Raw genomic sequence first — 27,975 nt, forward strand, 5'->3', positions numbered from 1 at the left:
ATATACATATATATATATATATATATATATATATATATATATATACATATATATACATATATATACGTATATATATATATATATATATATATATATATATATATATATATATATATATATATATATATATATATATATATATATATATATATACGTATTTATATATACATATATATAAATATATATATATATATATGTATATATATATACGTGTATTATATATATATACGTATATATATATATAAATATATATATATATATATATATATATATATATATATATATTAAACTGCTTCAAACAACAAACAAAGAGTTGTTGCAAAGGAATGGGCTGGAAATGATTTAGTTATTTTAGATGGACCCATTTACATTTCAAAATGAAAATGGTCCATCTAAAATAACTATAATGATAATAATCTGTTTTTGAAATTAAACTAGCTCCTTGGCGATATATCAATGACCTACCACAAAATATATATTTAAACAACTTTATAATGTATTCTACACAATAGAGTGCTCATATATAGCACTATATATGTATTCTACATATATAGGGCTATATATATATATATATATATATATATATATATATATATATATATATATATATATATATATATATATATATATATATATATATATATATATATATATATATATATATATAATAGCCATAAAATAGCAATCATACAAAATTCTGATACAAAAATCTAATGACAAAACCAATCATACATTAATTCTGAAAGATTGACTTTTTGCTTTTGTGAGAAGGTTCTTGATTTCATCAACTAAAATTGGTGATTTAACATCTGTAAATAAAAATATTGAAATTATCTGTAAATATAAACACAATATGTCAACAGTAGTTATTATTTTATCAGTAAACAAAAAAACTGCCAAAGTTATATATTATTAAAAAAATCTGAAAATAAAACTAACCACTCCCACACATTCAGACCTCTCCATACAAAAAAATCATCCATAAATATCTTAAAAATTACATCATCTAAATATGAGAAGAGCAAATTAAGTACACATTAATAAAATACATAAGTTTAACTAAAAATACCTGTCAATAACTTATTTGGAAACTTCTTTAACACAAATATGGTGACCTGATTTTCAATGTTGTACGATTCAAGTGTGTTTTCCTCAATGTCTAAACATTTACCACAATAAACTAACTCTAAAAAAATAACAAATATTTTTAAGTCATGTTAACTTAATAGTAATCAAAAAACAACACAAATAACTACAATGTGCTAAATACTACATAAAGGATTAACTTACATCAAAATATACTTCTATTTTTATTTTTGTTTTAAATTTATACTATTTTAGTTGTACTAACCATATTTATTTTATACTAGATTTTTGATTAGATTGGACTATTTGATAAATGTAAAATTATCACACTTTAAATTATATTGATATAGGTACGTGCGTATCTTCGATTTACGGCACCGATTTTAAAGATAAAATCTGTGACCATTTTTTCACCGCGGTGCTCGAAGTAGGTGTAGTAAGGATAGATTTTTGTCGTTTTTTTTTTAGAATTTTATATTGACTTAATAATATTTTAAAAGTAGAGTGTTGTAAGTTTATTGCAGTTTTTTTTTTTTTGCAGTTACTAACGTTTTTAGTGATTTCATTGCAGTAAGGTAGAGCTGACCCTCACAATGAGTTATATCCGTGACAAGTCGTTGCCACGTTATTTTTACTTCTTTTTCCCTCTTTCGGCGATTTAATTGGACTTGGATAAATTCACTGACAGGCTATGCATTTCTCAACCACTTGTTTTACTTCTTCGTTCCTGACTGACGGGTCGATTTTTCAACTGACGGGTCGATTTTACAAAACTGACGGGTCAATTTTACGAACGAAGTACAGTATTTTCTTAACGCCTTAAAGTCCTCTAGATCTATGAACGTCCTCGATCTCTTTGGAAGATAGCGAAGTTTATTATTATTTTTAATAGCAAAGCGTTTATCAACCGTCTAACCAACCTATAGGCCCTCTGAGTAAGAGCATCAGCCAAGTTAAATTCCAAGCGACAAGCTTAATATCTAATTTGAGTTGATATTTTTCCACTATATTTGCAATATTCTGGAGTCTTCTTCTTCTTTTCAGATTTCCAGTAAGTGCGTCGGTTTCAATTACATTGCTATCAACCTCGACAACCACGCCTAGTGCTGTTGAATTAGCATCTACTCAAATTGATGCCTCGTCTAAACTAAAAACACTCCAAATTTCCTTAGCAGGTCGTCATTCCGTGTTCTTTTAACAATATCATTCAGCATTTTTCCAGATAATTGAATTTTATTTATTCGCCCCACATCTTTGTCAGGGTTTTTACTGTTCTTTTAACATACGACGAGGCTACATACAACCAACCACAAACTGAATTATTCTTTGTCATTTTTCCTTAAAAAGAAAAGATGTTACGTCTTGTTAGTGAATTTGGAATTTCACCAAAATCATTATCTCTTCTCCAACGCAACTTTTTATTTACCATTCTGATCTGTAAACTAAAAACTAGATCTCCACAGGAACACAGGGTTACAATGTAGCTCATACATTTCCAAATGATCTAGTACGGGGCAAACAGGTATTATGTCTTTTTTGACAAAAATATCATCAATGTATGATGACGTTCCTTTGCAGATTGTTTTGTCTTGCGATAGCACTTTGTCCAACACCACCTTCATTATTTTTTTGCCGCATGCTTTCTTCATGAGCAGATGTGTTTTTGCGATCATAATAGTTAAAAGAAAATAAATCGTAGTATTTTTAAGTTTTAGTATTTATATATCCTTAAAAATAGGAATTACTAACGGAAAAAAAGAACATAAATAAAATAAAGTAATACATCATGGATAGATTCTCAAACGAGGAACAAAGTATTTTAATAAAGTTTGTACGAGATATATTCAACGAAATGTTTATTAAGCAACAAAGTGATATTCTAAAACTAATAAGCGGAAATCTGAAGTTAACAAACGATAGAATTGATGGTCTGTTAAAAGAAATAAACATTGTAAAAGATTTTGTGTGCACCACTCCAAAAGGAAGACATATTAATTAAAGAGGAACAAAAAAATTACTTTAAAGGTTAAACAAAAATGAAATTGTGCAAAAAGATATAGAAGAAAGTCTGAACTTTACACAAGATATGCAAGAAAAAATCTCGAATTAGAAAAAAAAATCATATCAAAATCAGAGAGCCGAGATACGGAAGATAATAGACTAAAGGCAGCTGAGGATCAGCAAAGAAGGAATAATCTTCAATAGAGGGTTTATCGGAAACTGAAAATGAAAGTTGGGATGACACCGAACTATAGGTATTAAATATTTTTTGAAAAAAAACTTAATTTGAAAAGGAATTGTGATTGAGCGAGCACACAGGTCAGGAAAAATTAAAGCAGGTAGACCAAGATCAATAGTAATGAAACTGTTAAATTACAAAGATAAAGTAAAAGTTTTAAAAAGTGCGAGTAAACTAAAAGGATCGGGAATATATATTAATGAGGATTATTGATCGGAAACTGCATCTATCAGGAAAAAACTATCACAGATGAAGATACATAGGAAAAATGGTATGTTTTCGGTTGTTATTTACGATAAATTAATAGTAAAAGAATTCAGGAAATTACCTCCTAAACTTTAATTATTTTATTTTATACTTTAAATATTTTGTTAGTATAACTTTTCTTGTTATTATGGAAGGTATAAATTTTTGTGAATTAAGCTTTAGGGCATTCCAAACAAATAAAAATATACTTTTAGAGAATCATTCAGATCCAGACGTTAATTTTTTTAACACTAATAAAATGATTGACAACATACCACATTCTTATTATAATTCCGATATTTCTAATCTTTCTGTTGATATAGATATTAATCAGTTCTCTATTTTACACCTAAATATTAGGAGCTTTCAAAAAAATTTTGATAAATTTAAAGATTTTTTTTATAGTATTAAAATTAATTTTAAAATTATTTGTCTCACAGAAACCTGGTGTCGAGATAAACAAGTTGAAAAAGATTCAAATTTCCAACTACAATACTATAAAGTTATTCATCAAGTCAGAAATTCTAGACAATAGGTGGAGGAGTATGTATTTTTATCCACAACTCTTTAAATTTTAAACCGCTACCCGAATTTAGTGCAATTAGTAATGATTGCGAACCATTAGCGATTGAAGTTATGAATAAAATCACTAAAAACATCATTGTACATGTTGTGTACAGACTAGACGATGTTTCGTCTGACTTTTTTTCCCGAAACTTTGGGAAGTCACGCGAAAAAAAGTCAGAAGAATTATCGTCAATGTACAGACCGCCATCTGGCAATAACAAATTTTTTGAAAAACACTTTAAAAATTTAATCAAAAACAAAATTTTATGTGACAAACGTGTCTTTTTTGTTGGGGATTTTAATTATAATGCACTTAATTACGACACAAATAAAAATGTAAAAAATTTTATGAACATCATATTTCAAAATGGTTCATTCCAACATTAAATAAACCAACACGAATTACCAGGAATAGCGCAACCTCAATTGATCAAATAATAATTAATGAATATACAAATATATAAAATCATTAAAAAAATATACAAATATATAAAATCATTAAAAAAAAAAAACGATTGTATGAAGCGTTTCTGAAAAAAAGAACTTATGAAAATGAATTAAGATATAAAAAATAAAAGAGTCACTTTGAATCAATTATAGACTTAGAAAAAAAATTATACTATTCAAATAAAACAATAAAATTTTAAGGCGATACTCAAAAAACGTAGCAAGTCATTAAAGAAGTAATTAGGAAAAAAAAACTTAAGCTAAATGGTCTTCTAAAAAAACTAAATTATCATAATCAAGATATTACAAACGAATTTATTATAGCTAAAACGTTTAATCAGGTGTTTGTCAATGCAGGTTTAAATTTAGCCTCAAAATTAAAACACAGTGAGTTTTACAAGTAGAAATACATGACTCCGAGCAAATCAATAATGGAAAATGCTGAGTTAACTGAAAAAGAGTTATTAGATACTGTGCATTCATTAAATTCAAACAAAGCACAAAGGACTTGATAATTTTAGTAGTAACATTGTAATTAAATGTATTTTCTCAATTAAAAAAGTTCTTTTGCATATATTTAATCTTTCGTTTAAACAAGAAATCTTTTAATAAAATCTAAAAAATTGCAAGGGTAATACCGGTTTTTAAATCTGGAGATGATACTAATATTTCAAGCTATAGACTTGTTTCCATACTTCCTTGCTTCTCAAAAATACTATAACGCATTATGTATAAGAAATTATACTTATTTTTAGAATAAGATAATATTCTTTATAACAAACAATTTGGCTTCAAAACAGGGCACTCTACTGATCATGCCATTCTTCATCTCATTCATATTGTTTTTCAAGGTTTTGACAAAAACAAGTTTATTTTAGGTGTTTTCATAGATCTTAGTAATGCATCCGACACTGTTGATCATAGCATTTTAATTAAAAAATTAGAAAACTACGGAATCAAAAATATAAACATAGATTGGTTTAAAAGCTACTTATCTAGTAGAAAACAATATATTTCATTCGGGAATGAAAAAGCTGAAAATATGTCAATTACTTGCGGTGTTCATCAAGTATCTATATTAGGACCACTTTTATATTTAATCTATATAAATTATTTAAGCAAAGCTTATAATATTCTTGATTCTATTTTATTTGCTGATGACTCAAATTTATTTTATTACAGTGATATAACAACATTATTTAAAACGGTCAACATTGAACTTCTAAAATATATATGTATATATAGTGTCTTCTGATTATAAATAACCTTTATGTTTTCATTTTTCATGTTTTTTTTTTATGCTGTTGGTTTTGGTTTTCTTGAATGATTTATTAAAATTTTACTTTAATGAATAACTTTGAAATTTGAATATATATAGCATTGCATGACCGTAAGTTTATCTTCATGTTATTGAGAATAAATTACTTCTTTAACTTTTATTAAAAACAACTTTTAAAGACTTAAACTATTTTGCATTTTATATAAACTTCTTTGAAGCATTTTGCTTTTTTCTCTCATTTTTAATTTTTAATTTTAGTTACAATGCATTTATATAAATGTCTAGAAAAAACAAGGGACTTGGTGATAAGGCAAATCTGTCTTCTTCTCGTCCTTGCCATTTTTATATATATTATAAAACACGGAACTTGTTAATATTTGTACAGCTAAATAAAAGGAGGAAAAAAAAAAATTATGATTAGCGCAACGTTTAGTCCGAATCACAAACGAGTTAAACAAAATCTTTGTCCACGGAACACAACAGTTTAGTAAGCCCAGAGTTACTTATCAATTTTTAGTTGCATGTAAACATTTTCTCCAAACCGTCTCCAATCTTGAAGTTTGTCAGCACTTGGATCGGTGTTTGCAGTGAATGCTTCAATAAACGAGTTCAGCTCCTTGAAGTCTAATACTGGTCATACTTTCTCTTTATTTCGCTGCACCACTGCCATGAGAGGAACCAAACCCTTTATTGGACCGAGTTTATTCGTCAATCGTACTTTTGAATCTTAATTATGAAATGCAGCCATTTTTTCTCTATCAACCCTTCAATTTCTTTTTCGTAATCATGTTTTATGCCAACAGGGATAGTGTATTCAGCACTTTTATTCACTAGAGTTACAGGTTAGGAATCATTATTCCAATTCCACGCAATTATCTGTCCTCCACTTTGTTTCTCAAACGAATATGTGAAATCCCAAGTTATTATATAAATATTACTAACATCTTTTGGCATTACACTTCTTCGTCCAAGTAAACATGGTTTGTTTCTTCCCATAAAACAAGCATCTCGAGTTGCAGATATTGATACTCCAACAAACTTTTCCATCCATACCCATCAAAAAACAATAACTAAGTGGTTTAAAGTCAACTACAAGTGCTTCCAAAAAACTTCATTCCCATTTGGTGTGGTAATTTGAGTTCAGCTAACGCCTTCGCGCTGTTGTTATTGTTCATTTACAGTTAACACGCTAACTACTTTCTTCGTAGATGACAATCTCTTGCAATATGATTGGGAAGTTTACATTCATAAAAAACTGGTTGTGTTTGATCTTTAAGCAACCTCGTCTCAGCACGTCTTGTTGTTGCAGTAGCAGAAAAGTTTTCATTCGTTCCCGTAATTCCGTTCTTCAATCATGAGTGTCCATGCTTGCGCAAGTATATGTATAGTAGTAGAATCATCCATACAATACTCTATCTAAGCATCCGTCGAACTTCCTCAGGGAGCCCAGAGACATAGAAACATGCAATTGCTCCGTCTGGTAGCCCACCAATTAACGCAGATAATCTTCACAGTTCCGGAAAATAAGCATCAACTGCCTCTATATACTTCAACTTCCTCGTAACGAACTTTTTGTAAGCTCTAAATGCATCAACATCAACGGCAAATTTAATCCGGTCAAAATCTTCTTTATCAGTTTTTGCTAACTGTTGATATACTGCAAATGCATCATTCGTGAGACGGAGGGGAACAACACTTTCTCATCAGATCGGTTACACCAACTAGTTTGCATACCAGTTCAACATTTTCCAGCTATTCTGCAACTGATTGTTGATCGATTCCACTAAACTCCGGAATTAACTTTAAATCAACTTTAGCCGACATTTTCGCCGAAATAGTTTGTTGTTTCAGAGAGAACTTTATAAGCTTAGCGTAAAACGCCTTACGTATCTTAATGCAATTCAACATAATTTATATTCAAACTAATTCTCTTGATATTTACAACTGTGTCTTTATATTATATACAAATACGCCTATATAAATATACAATTATTTATAAGTAACACTAATTGATTGTTAGCTTTAAAACAATCATTAAATATATTTACACATTACAGTTTGAAACTTAAACGAACTTAAAGACTTCACCATAAATTTATATTCCTTTTGACATTCATTCCATAATTTGGGTCCTCGATAAAATATACACAATTTTCAGAATTTATTATATTTCCGAGGCAATTTATAATATTTGTTTTCATTTGATCTTAGATTATAATATTCATTTAGATTTTCAAACTTGTTGGTAAAGTTTTCTGGTAAGAGGTTGTTGTAATAGATATACATAAAAATGAGATGCTGATAAATATTTATTTCAAACACATCCATCATTTTCAAATCTTTTATAAATGATCTTGCATGTTCTTTTTTATATTTAGAGTATATGATTCGGCAAACGTGCTTTTGTAGCCTATAAATTTTTTGGAATTTCGTTGGTTACTTCTTTTTCCATGATATAATTGCATAATTTATGAAACAGTGAATAACTCCAAAATATATCAATTAAAGACATAGCATATTGAGGCATAGGGCGAACTCGATAAATAACGCCAATCGTTTTGGTAATTTTAGACTGGATATAATTTATCTAGGAAAGCCAAGATAAATTTTCATCGACAAGATTTCCTAAGAATTTTATGCTTACTTGTTTTTTAATTAATTATCATTTAAGATGAGTTTGGAGAGCTTAAGTGGAATGTTTAGTTCTTGTGCTTTTTTATGAAACAGAGTATAATTTGTTTTCTCAACATTAAGTGAAAGTTTATTTGCCTTATTTAAGCTAGTTAACTCCGTATTTATATCAGTATATAAATGTTTTATATCATTATTATTATATCAGAGATTGTTATCGTATGCAAACATTATTCAGTTCAGCTTAAATGACGCATTATTAAAGTCGTTAATATAAATTAAAAATAGGAGCAAACCAAGAATTGATCCCTTAGGTACTCTGTATACTTTGTACGCTTTGTATTCCGGATTGCACATTATAAACATACTGCTTTCTATCAATAAGATAGCTTTTAATCCAGAAATAGGTTGAATTATTTATACCAAAATGCTTAATTTTTTCTAAAAAAATGCAATGGTCAACTGTGTCAAATGCTTTAGATAGGTCTATAGGTACTCCTAAACTAAATTTGTCAAAACCTTTAGTTATTTAGTTGACAATCTCATAATTGCATGCTCAGTTGAGTGTTTTTTTTTGAAATTCAAATTGTTTTTGGTAGAATAATTTGTTTTAAGTGAAGTATTCAAATATTCTATTATAAATTACGCGTTTGAACAATTGGAGAATATTCAAAGTAATGATATAGGTCTCTAGTTTGTAATGTCCAAATAATCCTTGCATTTGTAAATTGGGATTATTTTAGCTGTTAAAGACATCAGGAAAAATACCAAACTTCAGTGAAAGCTTCATTATATGAAATACTGGTTTGATTAAGCTTGTTAAAAGTAACTATATTATTAGGTATTTTATTGTGCCCTGGGGATTTATTTTTTTCAAAGAAGATTTGCTGTTTCTAATTCTTTATAGCTTAATTCATTATTATATAATATATTGTCATTGGAGGGTTTAGGTAGGTTTTAAATGATTCTGATGTTGGTGGTATTTTATTTTGGCAAGTTTTGGACCAATTGTGAAATACTTGTTGAACTCTTTAGTGATTAAGTTTTGACAGCCGCCAATAATTGATTGAAAACTTTAATTGAACAGTATTTAGATTTTTAAAAACGGCTTTTTTGGAAATGAGATAGTGTGCCCTCACTTTGAAAACCATGTCGTTGTACCTGCAAAAACCAGTGATTTCTTGTCTGACTTCCCAAACTTCATGGGAAAAAAATTCAGTTAAAAATTGTATATGTTTCATTAAAAGGTTGTTAATTTAAACGTTTATTTATTGTAAACGATCATTTTGTGAAAAACTTATTTAAGAACAACCTTTACAAAGTATTAAACTTTCATTCATCTTTCTCTCACGTTCTAAGCAATAAAAAGAAGCAATTACTGGTTTTTTTCCTTTCATTTCTTTTATTTTTATTTTTTATTTCTTTCATATTCTCATATTATTTCATTTTACTTTACGGTTTTTTATATCTGTATAAATCAGTTTCCTTTTTGCAATACCATCTGCTTTCAATGTTTTGTAATATAATAGAGCAAAAATATATTCGAAAACATAATTTAAGTGAGACACGTCTAGATTTAGTACATAGAAGAATTATCAACTTCTGAAACTATCAGAAAGTTCATTGGTTGAAGCACTACTTTTTTATCTGGTTAATAATATTTCTCCACAATTTAAAGTAACACTAAAACAAAAAATTGTTTTATTATTTTTTATTATTTATTAGTTACAGCAATTTAAGGTTATGCCTGTTAAAAATATTTTTAAAGATACCCGGTGCCGGGTACATCAACAAAATGGCCTATTCTGGGTACCCTGTAAAAACGCCTAATTACAGGGTCCCTGGTTTTAAACCAGGTACCCAACACATTTCTAATATATATATATATGTATATATATATATATTATATGTATATTTATATATATATATATATATATATATATAATATATATATATATATATATACGTATATATATATATATATATATACGTATATATATATATATATATATACATATATATATATATATATATATATATATTATATATATATATATATATACATATATATACGTATATATATATATATATATATATATATATATATATATATATATATATATATATATATATATATATATATACATATATATACGCATATATATATATATATATTATATACGTATTTATATATACATATATACGTATATATATATATATATACATATATATAATATATATATATATATATATATATATAATATATACATATATATACATATATATACGTATATATATATATATATATATATATATATATATATATATATATATATAATATATATATATATATATATATATATATATATATATATATACGTATTTATATATACATATATAAATATATATATATATATATATGTATATATATATACGTGTATATATATATATATACGTATATATATATATAAATATATATATATATATATATATATATATATATATATATATATTAAAACTGCTTCAAACAACAAACAAAGAGTTGTTGCAAAGGAATGGGCTGGAAATGATTTAGTTATTTTAGATGGACCATTTACATTTCAAAATGAAAATGGTCCATCTAAAATAACTATAATGATAATAATCTGTTTTTGAAATTAAACTAGCTCCTTGGGCATATATCAATGACCTACCACAAAATATATATTTAAACAACTTTATAATGTATTCTACACAATAGAGTGCTCATATATAGCACTATATATGTATTCTACATATATAGGGCTATATATATATATATATATATATATATATATATATATATATATATATATATATATATATATATATATATATATATATATATATATATATATATATATATATATATATATATAATAGCCATAAAATAGCAATCATACAAAATTCTGATACAAAAATCTAATGACAAAACCAATCATACATTAATTCTGAAAGATTGACTTTTTGCTTTTGTGAGAAGGTTCTTGATTTCATCAACTAAAATTGGTGATTTTAACATCTGTAAATAAAAATATTGAAATTATCTGTAAATATAAACACAATATGTCAACAGTAGTTATTATTTTATCAGTAAACAAAAAAAACTGCCAAAGTTATATATTATTAAAAAAATCTGAAAATAAAACTAACCACTCCCACACATTCAGACCTCTCCATACAAAAAAATCATCCATAAATATCTTAAAAATTACATCATCTAAATATGAGAAGAGCAAATTAAGTACACATTAATAAAATACATAAGTTTAACTAAAAATACCTGTCAATAACTTATTTGGAAACTTCTTTAACACAAATATGGTGACCTGATTTTCAATGTTGTACGATTCAAGTGTGTTTTCCTCAATGTCTAAACATTTACCACAATAAACTAACTCTAAAAAAATAACAAATATTTTTAAGTCATGTTAACTTAATAGTAATCAAAAAACAACACAAATAACTACAATGTGCTAAATACTACATAAAGGATTAACTTACATCAAAATATACTTCTATTTTTATTTTTGTTTTAAATTTATACTATTTTAGTTGTACTAACCATATTTATTTTATACTAGATTTTTGATTAGATTGGACTATTTGATAAATGTAAAATTATCACACTTTAAATTATATTGATATAGGTACGTGCGTATCTTCGATTTACGGCACCGATTTTAAAGATAAAATCTGTGACCATTTTTTCACCGCGTGCTCGAAGTAGGTGTAGTAAGGATAGATTTTTGTCGTTTTTTTTTAGAATTTTATATTGACTTAATAATATTTTAAAAGTAGAGTGTTGTAAGTTTATTGCAGTTTTTTTTTTTTTGCAGTTACTAACGTTTTTAGTGATTTCATTGCTATTGAAAACTTCGTTCCTGTTCTGGAAGTGGATTGACATTGAAGGCATAATGGTTTTTTTTTCTAACTTTCCAGTCAATTTTATATATCTTTTTTCTATGTACTTGCCAAATTTCATTAAAAAATAATGACACGCTCATACTCTATTTTTGCACGCAGTAAAGGTACCAAATATTCTTCTGTTATAGAGGTTGTGGGGTCATTTTGGCAAATGAAATGGCAAATAAAAAAAAAAGCATAAAGAGGATCTAAAAGAGTTAAGAGAAAAGGCAAAGGCCCAACCATACTAACTTAAATATCTATTCAGGTTATTGCTCGCAAAGAAAAGACAATCCTTAATCTTCGAAAAAAATTAAAGGAAAAATATTTGAATTAACAGTTAAAGAAACTTCAAAATCACATTTTTATTTTAAAACAACAGTTGATATTTACCCAAAGCAACTTATCTTATCAAAAGGCTATGTTAAGTCAACAACTTGCTCACAAAAATTCTGAAATTCTTGAACTGCAAAATGACATACTGATTTTACAGGAAAAAGTGGAGCAAATGCAACAAATAACACAAAACACCAAAACTGAAAAATGCTACTCAGCAGATATTAGAGCACTTATATATGACATGCTTGTGTGCCAAGTTCCTACACATAGTGTTCCAACTCTGCTCAGTAAAATTGGAGAACACACTGGCTATCAATTTAGTCACATTCCACATTGCACAACTGTGGAACAAATGATGCATGAGCTAGGTGTAATTTCTGACTGCTGAGATAGCAGTCAGTAAGATAGTGTTCGTGTAAATGTTGTGCACTTAACAACAGAATCAGTATGCATGGTTGTAGCTATTGATCAACTTCCTGGAGGTACAGCTTACGACTATCAGAGTCACATAACAAAATCTGTTGATAATCTTGCCAAGTTATATAGTGATTTCTACCAGCTACAATTCACTGATGTGCGAAGTACTATTATTGAAAACATAACTAACACGATGAGTGACAGAGTAGCAACAAACTATGCGACAGTTACTAAGTTAAACCTTGTTTGGCAGAAATCATTAAATTAACTAAACTGTCACCTTCACCCCTTGCTCCTTATGCTCTTTAAAACAATTACTTTATGTTATTTAAAGGTGACCCAAAGGGTTTTGTAGCCTTTTTGGACCAACACAAGCTGCCCAGAGGACTGCTACCACGCTACAGAGGTAACAGACTACACATTCTTTTTCACACATGTGGTATTTTGATTCATCACTATGAAATATTGAAAACATTTCTGTTTTCTGGCTTAGGGTTATGCGGAGGTCTGAGATATAGTTTGTACCAAGATTTTACATCTGAAACAGGTGAATCTTTTATATGATTGTTTCCATTCTTGGACACATTCAGATATTAAATTGATAGGAAAGGGTGCAATATTAAAGGCTATGGGATAAACCTTTAAAACCAGTAGTAATGATACTAAGAGCAATAGTTAATGGATTATAGATTATTAGAGACTAATATTACGGTTTATTTATAAATTTTTTTGTTTAAGGTATCCGTGAGTTATGTGCTCTAGCTTTAATTGGAAAGCTACAGACTGGTCCTTGGATGACAAAATTTTATATCCAACCAGGTCAGGGACTTGACTACATATCTGGCATTCAGGTAGTCAAAAATGTTCGGAACACTCTTATTGAAAGCAGCAAGGATCCTTTAAATCTAATTAAACAAAAAACTGATTTTTTCGGAAATATTATTAAAGATCCTGTTTTTGATTCAATAATCAGCTTTTGCACAGTAACTGATGAAATGAGTAAAACATTAGCTGAATGTCTGAAAGCTGTTGTTAGTGTCATTGACAGGCAGTTCAACATGAGTTCTAATGATCAAATTATGAACCAGACTAAATCAGCAAGGCTTCACAACATTGACTCAGAAGAACTTATGGGTATGTTTAGTGCTGCAAAGCAAAAAGCTCCAAATGCCACACTTTGCTTTCTTTCTTCAAAACTTTGTGCTTGTAAAAATAAAACAACTGCTCTACTCTCCAAAAAACCTACTGATATTCAAAACAAATTAACATTATGGGCTATTTCTAATGCCAGAAAAACTTGATTTGCAAATGCACAATCTCATAAAGAAATTATGTCAGAACTTATAAAGCGTATGGCTGACAAAATTCAAAATAAAAAATTCAAAGAACAGAGAAAAATAGAAAAAATTTTAAAAAATTGTATGCCTAATCAGAAAAAAGAAATATTTCCTGACCAAGAAAATATTGAGGCTTTTAATATTGAAGAAATTCTTATTGGAGCTGCTATTGGAAGATGTATTTGCCACTTGTGGTTTGATAATGCCACTAACAGCCAAGATGTATATTATGGCAGACTTCTTAGTATTAAAAAGAAGAACAGTGGTATATACATAGTTTCTTATTGGAAACCAAATGAGAATGAGGATGATGATGCTGTTGAGTATGAAATGAGCAAATATCAACTATCTGCAGACATCATTAGTGGTAATATGGTAATATCATAAAAAAATGATGTGCAAATTGATTATAATAAGGTATGTGTTATTGTAAATCATAATATGGTTTATATACTTGCATTAATAATTTTTATTTACAGATATTAGGTAAATGTCTTGGTTAGCAATATTTTTAAAATGCCTAATGTGTATATTAAGCCCCCTCACCCTCTTTTTTTTGTTGTTGTTGATAAGATTATGAAAAGATTTATAATTCTTTCATTGATTATTTTTATATATCAGATCTTATTTTAGGTAGTCGGGTAGTTACCGACATCCAACAAGCAGGGTTGACTTGGTTGTAACATGCTATGGGAAACCATAGCTCATTTACTATTGGCTTTGAGCCTATCACCTAGCTTTTGATATACTATTTCAACTTAAAAAGATGACCTTTTGCATGCATGGACACCAAGATGTTAGTGTTATGTAGTTTAAATGAATCAGTATAGAAATCAGTTTTTTTGATTATTATTTTTATATATAATATCTTTTCTTTTTCAGGCGACAAATCGAAGAATTCAATTTGTTCCATTGATATTTTTGTTTTAATGACATAATGTGTTATACATCAGAAGTTAAGTTATTTTAATTTATTTTTAACCTAAAACAAAAACCTTTTTTTTTTCCTAATTTTTGATGGGTTTTTTTAGTAGTTATTTTAAATATCTGATGTATTTTATCTATCATTGCTAGGTTTTAACTCACAATATGAAAACTGAAAAATAGATTATTGCTTCTATGGATCTTTAACAAGTCAGGAAAGAGGTTAATTTATACTTATAGATTAAATTATGCAGTAATAACATATTTGTATCATATTAGATAATAATTTATTTTTCAGGACATATGCCTTCTCTATTAATAATGGTTGTGCTAGGGTGATCTATAGATTTATTTGAAAATCTGTTGTTGTTTTTTTTAGACATTCTCGAAGGATCGACTTTTTCTATCTTTGGATGTCAGTGCTAGATTTGCTTCAAAACTAGGCTATTTTCATAGCCACAATTCTGTTAAAAACATTAATAAGCATATGGAAAACAATTAATTTAGTTTAAATTTTATATTATGAAGTATATTTTAAAACAAATAAATCTTTTTTTTATTGGGGTGGGCGTATTATTCGATGTTAATCGAGGCAATACACAAAGGATACTGAAGCGCTTTTTCTAAATACAAGTCTTCATCTCTCTAAATACTAATTAACATGAAATGTTATCGCTAATTGTCAAAGTAATTAAACAATTTTTATTATAGTATTTTTTAGTATCTATCATGGATTAAGTGGAAAATTATGTGGCTTGAGTAATAACAATGGTACAGTTGGGAAAACAGGCCTTGTTTTTCCCCAAAACTATTGCTCTTACACAAATCACATCCTTTTCCGACTTTTTCTTTAAGTCATATTTTTCGCTCGCAAAAAATAGATATAATTAAAGAGGTTATTATTTTCTCTCAGTTCACTGTTTATCTTCTAGAAGGCTATGTACATATATAATAACACAACAAATGATCTATGTGTTTTAATATATAAGCCTATAAATGTAAAGTAAAGTGTAATATAATAAGTATTATCTTTAAAAATAAAGTTATAACATAAATTAATTTATGAATAAAATTTTTAATCATATAAAAATTAATTTATCTTATTATTATTTATAACTTTTTTAATTCGTTAATAGAAATAATTTTTTTAATTAAGCAATTTTAATTTTTTTTTTTTTGTTATAACTTGAATAAAAATATAAGAGAGGCAAAGTTATGCGCTAAAAACTAAACAATGAAGTTCTATTATAAAACTACCGTAAGCCGAACGCTAATTTTTTAAGTTGATTGCAGTTTTCTTAAGCATTCCTTTTAATGAATTTGTGTCACTTAAATGGGCATTACTTTTAGTAGAATCATTTGTTTTTTATGAAATTTTCACCATTGTAATACTGATTTAAAGCTCTTTACAATGATGTATAATAATTGAATATTTAAATAGTTTAAAAATTTTGCACACGTACCTAATTGATAAAATATAAAATTATTACACTCTAAATAATTGAATAATAACTATTATATTACATATGATTTATATATTTTATATATGAACTATTTAAATATATTATTTACTTTTATAAAATATAAAACTTTTTTTTTTAAGTAAAACTTTAATAGCTCTTTGTCAAATTTTTAATCAAATAAGTAATGTTGTTAATTAATAAACGGATAGCTAGTGTGAAAAAAATAATCAATGCAAAATTCTAAAAGTGGACGTATATAAGTTGTATATAGCTTTTTCCAGAGTTGTGCATCTCTGCTTATGAAGCTGTATTCTACGATACCGAGCATTTTGTTAGCTTTGGCTGCAGCAATAGATGATTGAAAAACTTTGCTTTGGTCATTGGAAATTAAAACACCAATGTCTCTTTCTGATCAGGTTGATTCAAGTTGAATTATATTGGGACTGTTGTTTGAGCCACAATCATCAATTAAGTATTGGTGCGGAACAGATTTGGATTAGTAGAAATACATTATTTTACATTTCCTAATAATATTTATTTCCATAAGCAATTCTTGAACCCAATTAACATTGTTGTCAATGACAGCTTGCATACAAAGTTTTTGTTCTTCAGTGCTGATCACACTAAGGATTTTTGTATTATATATTTTTTATATTATATATAAATTTTATATTATACATAATTATATATAATATAAAAAATATATATATATTTTTTAATCTAAATTTTTGGAAAAAAGGTTATAAGTAAATTATCTTGAAAATAGTACTTTTGGACCTTTCATTCAGGAAAATTTCAACTGCAAATCTTCAATATTTAAATCAACAGCAATTATTAATAATCGTTGATTCTAAATAGTTTTTGATAATTTTTAACTTTTTTAAAAGACCTCTTGGCACTAGCTACTGTTATGGATAATGTGAGATCGTAATTTTCAATGCATTCAGGCCTGTCTTTAGGACATCCTGGCCCCGAAGCAAAATAACGGTTGCGACCTTTTCAACCTCCCACTCCCCCTTCCAGTAACGCAGAAAAAAAAAATGTACAGCACAATTTTTTTTATATAGCTTACTTAATAAATGTTACTGCATTAGGACAAAAACTAACAAGTAAATGTGATTACAACAAAATTCTCAGAGATGAGGGGGTACCGCTGCCCAAATTTTTTTCCTGGAATAACCCTGTAACCTTAATAACCCCTTTCCTAGAATATCCCCTGTAATCAATTATATTGTTTCCAACTAAGTTTCATTGTTACATTATGAGGAAGATGAATTTTTGTTTACTCTTAGCAACTTTTTTAATCAGCAAAATGATCATTCACACCTTCTACAATGATTTCTTTTAGAAAAAAATTTTAAATTGGAAGAACGACAAGAGTGTACAGACATTTCTGTCCACTACTAGACCTGTAGCAATTCTTCACTATTTTTATGTAGAAAAAGACCTTTCTACAGTATAATTTTTAAAAGCAGCATAAAGAAACATCCTTAAAACAACATTGACATTATGAAATGTAGTTTTTTTATTTATTAAATATTATTTTCATCCTACAGCATTATGAATGTTTGAAAATGTGAATTTGACTGCAAGCCACACTAGTAATAGTTTTATGCTTGTTTTGTAATAATATTAGTCATAAACTGAACTTTTTTATAAAAAAATACTTATATTATAACATGAAAACTCTCCCACCCATCCTTTTATTAATTTTAATTCAAAACTTATTTCCTCACTACAAATAATCTTTTTTTCCTTTGTCGGCTAGTTTAATATCCAATGGAAATTCATAGATTTTAATAAGAATTTAAATACATTTGTTGTAACTATTGAAAGCTTTTTAATATTGAATAAAAAGCTGCAAAAGATACATTAAAAGCATTAAATCTTTCAATGCAATAGTAACACATTTAAATATTTTATTGATAATCTCATGTTTATATTTTTCATTTTGGTATATGTTTTACCAAGATTTTTGTTCCAAGCTTTGTTCAGATTCGTCCAAAAATCTCTTGCTTTTTCTTACTCTTAAAACAGATTCTGCTTCAAAACTTTCTGCTATCTTTAAAAAAGAAGCAAGTTTTTGTGCAATACAAATAGCAAAGTCAAAGTTGTCCTGTTTTTAATTTTTTTTGAAAAAAAATAATTGTTCTTTCCATTGACTTTAAAGCCTCTAAAAAATTGATTAAAGCTGATTGAAGTTGTTTGCTTTTTAAAATAATTTCGAAAAAAACTTTATGCCAAATCACAATCGAACACAAAAAATCAAAGCTTGTTATTTTTAAAGCAATCGATTCTGCTGTGATTTTTGCAGTTGTTTCATTAGCGGTTTAAGCCACATCTTGCAGTGATTCATAAATTTCTGGCATTTCAAACTAAAGAGTTTTTAAGGCATTGATGTGGCTTTCATCCATCTTATAACATGTATCCATCTTATAACTTAACGGTTTAACAGTTAAAGATGGACAGTTAAAGATAGATTTCAAAATTTATCTTTTTGCTGAAGCAGAAAAAAATTGTAAACTCGATCAATGATATTGAAAAATACATAGCAATTTTAAATAAACATCTGACAGAATCAACAATTTCTCCGACAGAATCAATAATTGCTCTGACAGAATCAACAATTGCAACAATTGTGATTTATTGTATGACTGCAGCATAAAATATAAAATTCTCAAACATCTTTTTTTTAAAAAAAGCCTGTACACCATTTCTTATGTCTTTCATATTTCCACCAGTGTCATAGCTCTGGCCTCTTATGTTTTCCATTGACAAATTATTTTTTTCTAAAGTCAATAATCACATTTGATAATTCAAATCCTGTTGAACCTTCAACCTAGAGAAATCCAAGAAAACTTTTATTAATATGAATTTAGCTCTTATCTTCTACAACTACTATTTACATCTCTCTATCCTCTACAACTATCAATTTAACTTTAATCCAATTATTCTTTTCTTTATTTAAATTGGTTCAATTTTGCAGCATAACTAAAAAAAAATACTTCTAACAATATCAACAATTTATTAGCGGAAAAATGCACATACATGATTTGTTCTTAATTAAAATATTTTTAAAATTGTACACTAATATACACTAAACAAATTTAAGAGAACTAAAAAAAAGTTTTTTTGAGTTATAGTTTCTATTATAAATATTAACTTATATTTATTTTTACATAAAATAAGTATATAAATATTTACATAATTATTCTTATAAACTTATATATTTTTATGTAAATTTGGCGCTTTCAAAGCCTGGTGAAAATCACCCGTTGTATCCACCTTCCTCAGTGCCTGTATATATATGTATATATATATACATCTATATATGTGTATATATATATATATATATATATATATATATATATATATATTTATATATATATATATATATATATGTATATATATATATATGTATATATATATATATATATATATATATATATATATATATATATATATATATATATATATATATATGTATATATGTATATATATATATATATATATATATATATATATATGTATGTATGTATGTATGTCTGTATGTATGTATGTATGTATGTATGTATGTATGTATGTATGTATGTATGTCTGTATGTATGTATGTATGTATGTATGTATGTATGGACAATTCCATTTTTAACTTACGTTTAATTTTTAGCTACTTTGTATGAAAGCTGTTAGTCTGAAGAATAAAATAAGCTAAAGAGCTTTGAGTTTGGCCAAAATAAGGTAAACTTATTACTAAAAATGCCACTTTAAATTTTACTTACACTACTTTTGTTTATGTAAATTTTCATTGGTTGAATTTTTAAATGCTGCAAAATATTTACATTTAAATTTTTAAAATATTTTTGATGTAAAAACGGCTATCATTTTTTATGGACGACCCCCCCCCCCCCTATAAAAGATTGAGGCTGGCAAGTTATTGCAGACCTTATTTTTCCTAATTCTGAGGGTTGCATTACACAAATTTAAAATTAAAATGTGCTTTAAATTAGCATCATTATTCAAAACTTTAAATGTAAAAAAGTAACATTTAATATTCCTTTGCATATACTATTAAAAACTTTAAGTTTTTTAATTAAATTTTAGAAAAAACAAAACTTTATCATGTTTTTGTTAACTTATGTTACATGAAAATTGCAAAAGTTCTTGAAATATTTATATATATTGATATAACTACTCACATTCAGGGAAAAAAACTCTGAATCTAAATTTTAATAGAAAAATAGCATATATGTGAACACATCCTAATAGTTATTAAGGACAATTTTTTAACAATTTTTCAAACAATTTGTTTTATTCTGTCATACAACTGTAAGTTCAGTAACATTAATGATGATATTGAATATTTAAAATTTGGATGTTTTCATTTTTATTCATTTTTTCAATTCTAAAACAAGAAATTCTAAAATCCAATTCTAAAAGCTTTTGTTTAAATAATCAACTTCAAAAATAGAAGTTTTCATGAGTTTTCTAATACTCCATACTTACATATGCCATATGAGGAGGGGGAATAAACAGAAAATGGTAACATTTTGATAGTTAAAGGAGGTGGTCCTAATATCAGCTGAGTGTTCATAAGATTGACTTAAGAATAACCTAGTTACTGCTTTTAAAAAAATAATAAAAAGCTTATTTTGTGTAATTTTTCATTTAAAATTTATTAATGCAAGCATTTAAACTATTTAAATTAATTTAAACATTATTAATGCAAGTTTATTAAAACAGTGAATTTTAAATTTGAACTTATGGTCATTAAAAATGTAATAAAATGATTTCTTTATAGCATTTTATAGGGTTCTTTGTAAAATAAAAATTTAAAAAAAAAAAAAAAAAAGTTTATTATACATTGGAACCTTATTAAAATGTTTTTATATTATATTTTGATTTGATATTATATGTAGATAAATATTATATTTTAGGCATAATTTTTGAAACATGAACATCCTTCACATCGTATAATGAGCAAATTTTGAAAAAATATTTTAACTTTTAAAATAAATTTTATAACAACTTTAATCAAGTTTAATGTTTATAAAAACATTATTGCTTTTTATTACACAATTTTTATTACAGTTATTAATTTATGCTACATAAAATAGGTTCTTGGACATGCGTTTTTTTTCATTAACACTATTAAAATGTAGTTTACAAATTAAATTAGTAAACTATTTTTTATTAAATCAGTAATTCAATTTACTAATTTAATAAAATTAATTTAATGCAAATGAGTAGCTCTTTCAACAAAAAAAAACTGACAAAAGAATAACTTTTAAATGTTATAACAAAATAATAAATTTTGAATGTTTTAAATGTTATTATTCAAGAGTAAATAGATAAATATCTACTTAATTTTATTTTGCAGATCATTGGAAGATATGGGTCATAACTTCTGGACATAATTTTTAGGATGATTCCAGAAATTTTCTAAAGGGATTAAAGCCCTTTGAATTACTAGACCATAAGCCAGTGACTTTAATTCTTATCTCATGTATCCAATTGCTCACAATCCTGGTCCTATGACAGGGTGATCTATTATGATGTAATTTGTGAGTATTTATGATGCTCATGAATATTTTAGGTTTTTATTAAAATCTCTCAGTTCTTGTATTACCAACAGTTCAGTATTTTATTGAGTTCAGGCACTTCGACTTTATACTCAAATAGAGAGCTGCTGGGGGCTACATGCATCAACTGATATGGGGTTAACATAGGAGTTGCTCTTTTTTAAGATCAGCTGTTTATAAAAATAGTTTTGGCCAATGTTTCTGTTCTGTGAGTAATAGAAAACTGAAAATACGCATACTTATGTATTTTGGTTTAGGAATCCAACAAAACAACTTAAAACATTATAAAATGAACAAAAGGCCTGAACTTTAAACTTTTATCACAACTTTAAGTACGGGATACAGGAGAGGGGGTCTGCAAATGGTGTGTATGAGATGAGGGACAAGGGGGCAATTATAAAACTAAAGAAACACTAAATTTTTAAAAATATCATAAAATTTTGGGTAGGTAGGTTGAAAGTGTAGGTATGGAGGCGGAGTGTATTTAAAAAGTGTGTATCAAAATGCAAGGGGTGGGGTCAAAATAAAAGCGAACGTACTTTATGGACAACCCTTTACTGGGGTGAATTTAATTACAAATATACCAATATAGCTCAATTTTTTTTTTAAAGATGCTGTTCTGAGTTAGAGTTATTACAAATATTTGGGTCTTTGGCTAATACCATTTTAGTGCACACCATTGCAAGTCAACTACAACTAATAGAACATTTTGATATAATAAAAACTGCTTTAGTTACATTACTCTTATGTTTCCTTTTTTTTTCCTTTTTATTTTTAATAACTCCTGTTTCATAATTAACAGATTAAAGCAAATTTGACCCTGTTTTTTTTTTTTGTTGTTTTAGAACATACCTCACTCTAATATTTGCATAAATCTCTAACTAAACTACTCAGGACAACAACAACAACAACTCGACCTACATTAGCATATTTGTAAATAAACTTGCCCCAGTAAAATTTTTATAATGGTTTAAATTTCAGGTGTTATGTTGATTTTTTAATGTTTTACTGGATTCACTGCGCCAAAATATGTAAGTATACATATTTTCAGCTATCCAAAACACACAGAACAGAAATATTATACTCCTCATATCAGTTGATGTATGTACTGAAGCTCCTTATTTCAGTATGAAGTCAGAGTACCTGTCTAAGTATCCTTTTATTATGTGTAAGTGTACACACACACACACACACACACACACACACACACACACACACACACACACACACACACACACACACACACACACATGCATTGCTATTCTTGCATATTTAGATCTAAACTTTGAAAGTGTAAAGTATAAAAATACTAACTCAAACCCAAATAATCCTTTCAGAAAAAGAAAAAAAAACAAAGAATAGTAAAAAAAAAAAAAATTTTTTTTGCCTCAACAAAATTTTTCCATATATATCTGCCAAAACCCAAACACTCAGTCAATGTATGTACTAAGCACTGGCATTACTGCATTGGTGGTTAGCATAAAAACGATTTTTTTCGATTATGCAATAAAAAGCAAAAAATTGCATTGAATCGCACACAATTTTTTAGATAAAAATCAATGCGCAATATATCGCCTGGCAATTTGTTCTATAAAAATCCCTTCGCAATTTATCGCATCAGCGATTTGTAAAAAAAATTTTCTACATTTATCAAATTAATGTTGATTCTTGAAAAAACTTTGATTACAAGACTAATTTAAGTTTATATTTGAATTTTTTTACTATAGTTCTAACATCTTCGAGAGTTTTAGTACTAGACAATGCAGGATTGTACTCAAATGCTTCCACATCTTCCACATTTTCTTGAATTTGGTTCAGCTTTTTTTTCGCCTTTATCTTCTATGTTTGTTTCTAAACTAAGCACGCTTGGTGCGTTGCAAAAACTCTGAGATGTACATGCTAACATGTCACTCTGTATCTGATTCTTCGTTGCTTTGGTCTGATAATAAATTCTTATTTGCTAGATTGATATCTGTAATTATCTTTTTACATTTTAGTACTCATGTCACACAAAGATGGATTCCACAATCATAGCAAATGTGATGAAGTTGTTTGTGAGAGACGGCCGAATTTAGTGCAAATATTTGTCCCATCCATAGTTTGACCAATGCAATCTTGGTCAGGATCAATGCTGAAGGTTATTAATTGATAATTTTGCAACCTCAAAAGAGTTTTAGCATCACATTCTTTTCTCATTTTGATCATACCAAGATTTTGATTGTAATTGTTGGGTCCAAAAATATGGATGTTTATAACTTTAATTTGTTTAAATGTTGCCTCATCACTCACATAGAAAAACTTTCCTCTATTAGATTTTATCAGCGTTATTTCCTTCATCACTTTGTCCCTCGCTTATCTGAGGAGCTATAATTGTCTGACGAATTCTCTCAACGTTTTTAGGAGCTTCAACTTGTGTGTAGTTTTTAACAGCTTTTGCACCAATGGATTCGCAATTTGGTTGAAACCAAATGAAGTCCAATATTAGATGCTAGCTTAGCATCAATTTCGTCAGTCAATGTTAGTTTCATATTGAAAAAAGAGTCAATCATTTTAGAGTGAGATTGATGATGCGTTAATTTTTTGGATTTATCAGCAGAAGGAACATGGCGATATTGATGGAACTTCCATAAATTAGCGTGAATTTGTTTTGTATTGTAGTCTGTTCGTTTGAAAATTTTTTCCTTCGCACCATCAGGACACAATGTGCATTCAACATGAAACTTGTCAATTTTCAAAACTAGAGAGTAGTTTTGCTTTTTCAAATAAGTTCCTCTCGCAATTTTTTTTATTTCAATATTTGAATCTGTTCAATTTTAAAAATCATTAAAGTTGCAGTTGCTTTACCAAATGTCATAAATTAAAATAGTTTTTTATGAATAAATTTAATAAACATTTTAGTTTAATGCAGTCTTTTTATTTAATATATTTTTACATCTTTTTATGCGACAAATCTCATTATCAACAGAATCATAAATGAGAAAACATTGCACTGCAATTTTAACTTATACGATTTTTAAAACATTAAAACTGAGATTACTGAAAAGTATTAAAAATCTTCAAAATTAGCGCTTTTTATTTTTCACCTGTTTCCTTCGGAGAAATACGTAAACAAAAGTTCCTCGTTAAAAAATTTATGCTGAGGATTCTTGTTTACTCAAAAATGTTTTGATTCTTCTCTCATTAAAAATTGAAAGCCTAAATTTTGAAGGTTTTCAATAATTTTCAGTAATCGCAGTTTTAATATTTTCATTTTCTTATTTTTATATTTATTTTCTCGGTATTCTGAGACCAAGATTTCCAAAACCGAGATGTCCGAGACAAGCGAGATCTGAAAGTAAAGTATAACATTAAATTTCTAAATTGGATTACTAGAGTTTATGAAAATATTAGACGATAATAGTAATCTTTGCAACAAATAGCGATTTTTTGATAAAATTGTGGTACGTTGTTGCGAGAATAACGATAAAAACACGATTTAATCATAATCGCTGCAATTTTTGTGCTCATAAATCAAAAAAAGTCGCATTTCGATTAGTTAGGGGCTAATCATAATTTAAAAAAATCGCTTTGCAATTATCTAACTAAATATTGCAATCGTAAATCATCGCCCACGATTCCTTTTCTAAAAATCACTATCAAAATTTACCGCATAATCGCATTGCAGTAACGCTGGTGCTTAGTATGTACCTCAGCTATTTATTTCAGTATGGTGTTATTAATGAAGTTCTTTTTTTTTTTTAGTACACAAATATATTTATATGTGCTATTTATGTGTGTGTATTATTGCAAGTGCTTCAAAAATTTTATGAGATCATTCCTGCTGGTTTAAATGTGGTACAAAATGTTCTGACTATTAGAAGACATTAGTTCAAACAATTTTATTTAGCCTTGCCTTTATCAAAAAAAGTATTGCTTTACTCAACAAAATACTGACCAGTCAGAAATAAAAAAACAGAGATATTTCAGGAAAAACCTAAAACATTCATGAGCATCACAAATACCCACTAATTACAGCATGCTAAAGCCTCCTGTCTTATGACCAAGATTGAAGGAGGTTGTATACATGAGATTAAAATTAAATTCATTGACCCATGACCTGGTAATTCAAAGGGCAAATTTAATCTCATAGGAAATTTCTGCAATCACCCTAAAAATTAAGTCCAGAAATTAAAACCCTTATCTTCCAATGAATGGCAAAAGAAATTAAGCAGGTAAATATCTATTTACTTCTAAATATTTGAGAAAGCTTTTTCGTTCTATGCCTACCCAGCTAGCAAATTTATAAAAGCTTCAGAAAAACATTCTAAATCTGATTAGCAAATATTTACTAACATTTAAAAGTTATCCTTTTTATTGGCTTTTTTGTCAAAGAGGGCAACTTATTTGCATTAAATTTTATTAAATTAATAAATTAAATTACTGATTTATCTTGATTTTTATTTATTATATATCCATATATCAAATCGATTGGAAAATTAGCATCTGCTAATGTTGCATCACTTTATCGTACTCGCCATTTTCTGACACCAGATTCTATATTTATCTATATTTAATCAAAAATATATCAATTGTGTATCAGTACATGTTGTATCAATGGTATATCAGTGTACATGGTGTATAGATTATATATTGTATCAGTGTATCAGTGTACATCAATTATACATTGTATCGGTGTACATGGTGTATAAATTGTCTATCACCATACATATCAATTGTATATCAGTGTACATAGTGTTTAATCCAAAATCAAAAATGTATCAAACCAAAAATTGTATTAGACAACTTTCGTTTGTTTAATTAAGCAAATTGTGAATTAGTTTTTGTTAACTATTTTAATTATCTTGACACATAATCCAAAATAATCTAATGGATACTGCTGATATAAATAGAGAGATTAAATGCCATCTACTTGTACAACTATTCTTCTTAGATAATTCAAGAAATAGTCAGTTAGAGTAAAAACAATTATTTAAAACTTACTCCCTTTGTTTCTTTGATTCTTAAACTTTATTGTAAAAAAATGTCAAATACTACAATCTGTTACAAGAAATGTATTAAAATATAATTTGGCTGTGATAATTATTAAGTGTTACAAGTATGCTTTTGGAACTAAGATTGCCTACTTTAGATATTATTTCTATTATATAACTGTAGATAATAACTGATTACTCCAATAAATAATATTTTAAAATGTTAAACTTTCTATTATATCTGATGACACACACACACACACACACACACACACACACACACACACACACACACACACACACACACACACACACACACACACACACACACACACACAAAATTACCTTGATCTCCAGTTTTGATCTCAGTATACTGATAAACAATATCTTTAAAATTAGCAATAGAAAGTTTTAAATCAACATTTTCAATCTTTGTGCGCTTGCTTGTGAATGGTTCACAGATGAACAAGCATGACATACCAAACATATAAGTTTTATTGTTAATCTAAATAAATTATAATTGGCAC

The 27,975-nt window shown here is 27.2% G+C and overlaps 1 protein-coding gene and 1 long non-coding RNA gene across 2 annotated transcripts in view; both read right to left on the reverse strand.

Annotated features, from left to right (window-relative positions):
- The window catches only part of LOC100201999 (uncharacterized), a 41,824-nt gene extending 40,637 nt beyond the window's left edge, over positions 1–1,187 (reverse strand). Inside the window, exons 1-2 of the mRNA XM_065816899.1 lie at positions 1,070–1,187; positions 733–809 (exon numbers count right to left, since the gene is read on the reverse strand). The gene's annotated coding sequence lies outside the window, so the exon portion shown is untranslated. The remainder of the gene's footprint in view (positions 1–732; positions 810–1,069) is intronic.
- A 10,604-nt stretch (positions 1,188–11,791) lies between these two features.
- LOC136090341 (uncharacterized) lies at positions 11,792–27,955 on the reverse strand. Its single transcript, XR_010643364.1, has 2 exons — positions 27,794–27,955; positions 11,792–11,913 (listed from the first exon to the last, which is right to left on the reverse strand). It is a non-coding gene; the product is annotated as an uncharacterized LOC136090341 (long non-coding RNA).
- Positions 27,956–27,975: the final 20 nt, after the last annotated feature.

This window comes from Hydra vulgaris, chromosome 13, assembly GCF_038396675.1.
Source record: "Hydra vulgaris chromosome 13, alternate assembly HydraT2T_AEP".
In the NCBI taxonomy this organism is placed as follows: Eukaryota; Metazoa; Cnidaria; class Hydrozoa; order Anthoathecata; family Hydridae; genus Hydra; species Hydra vulgaris.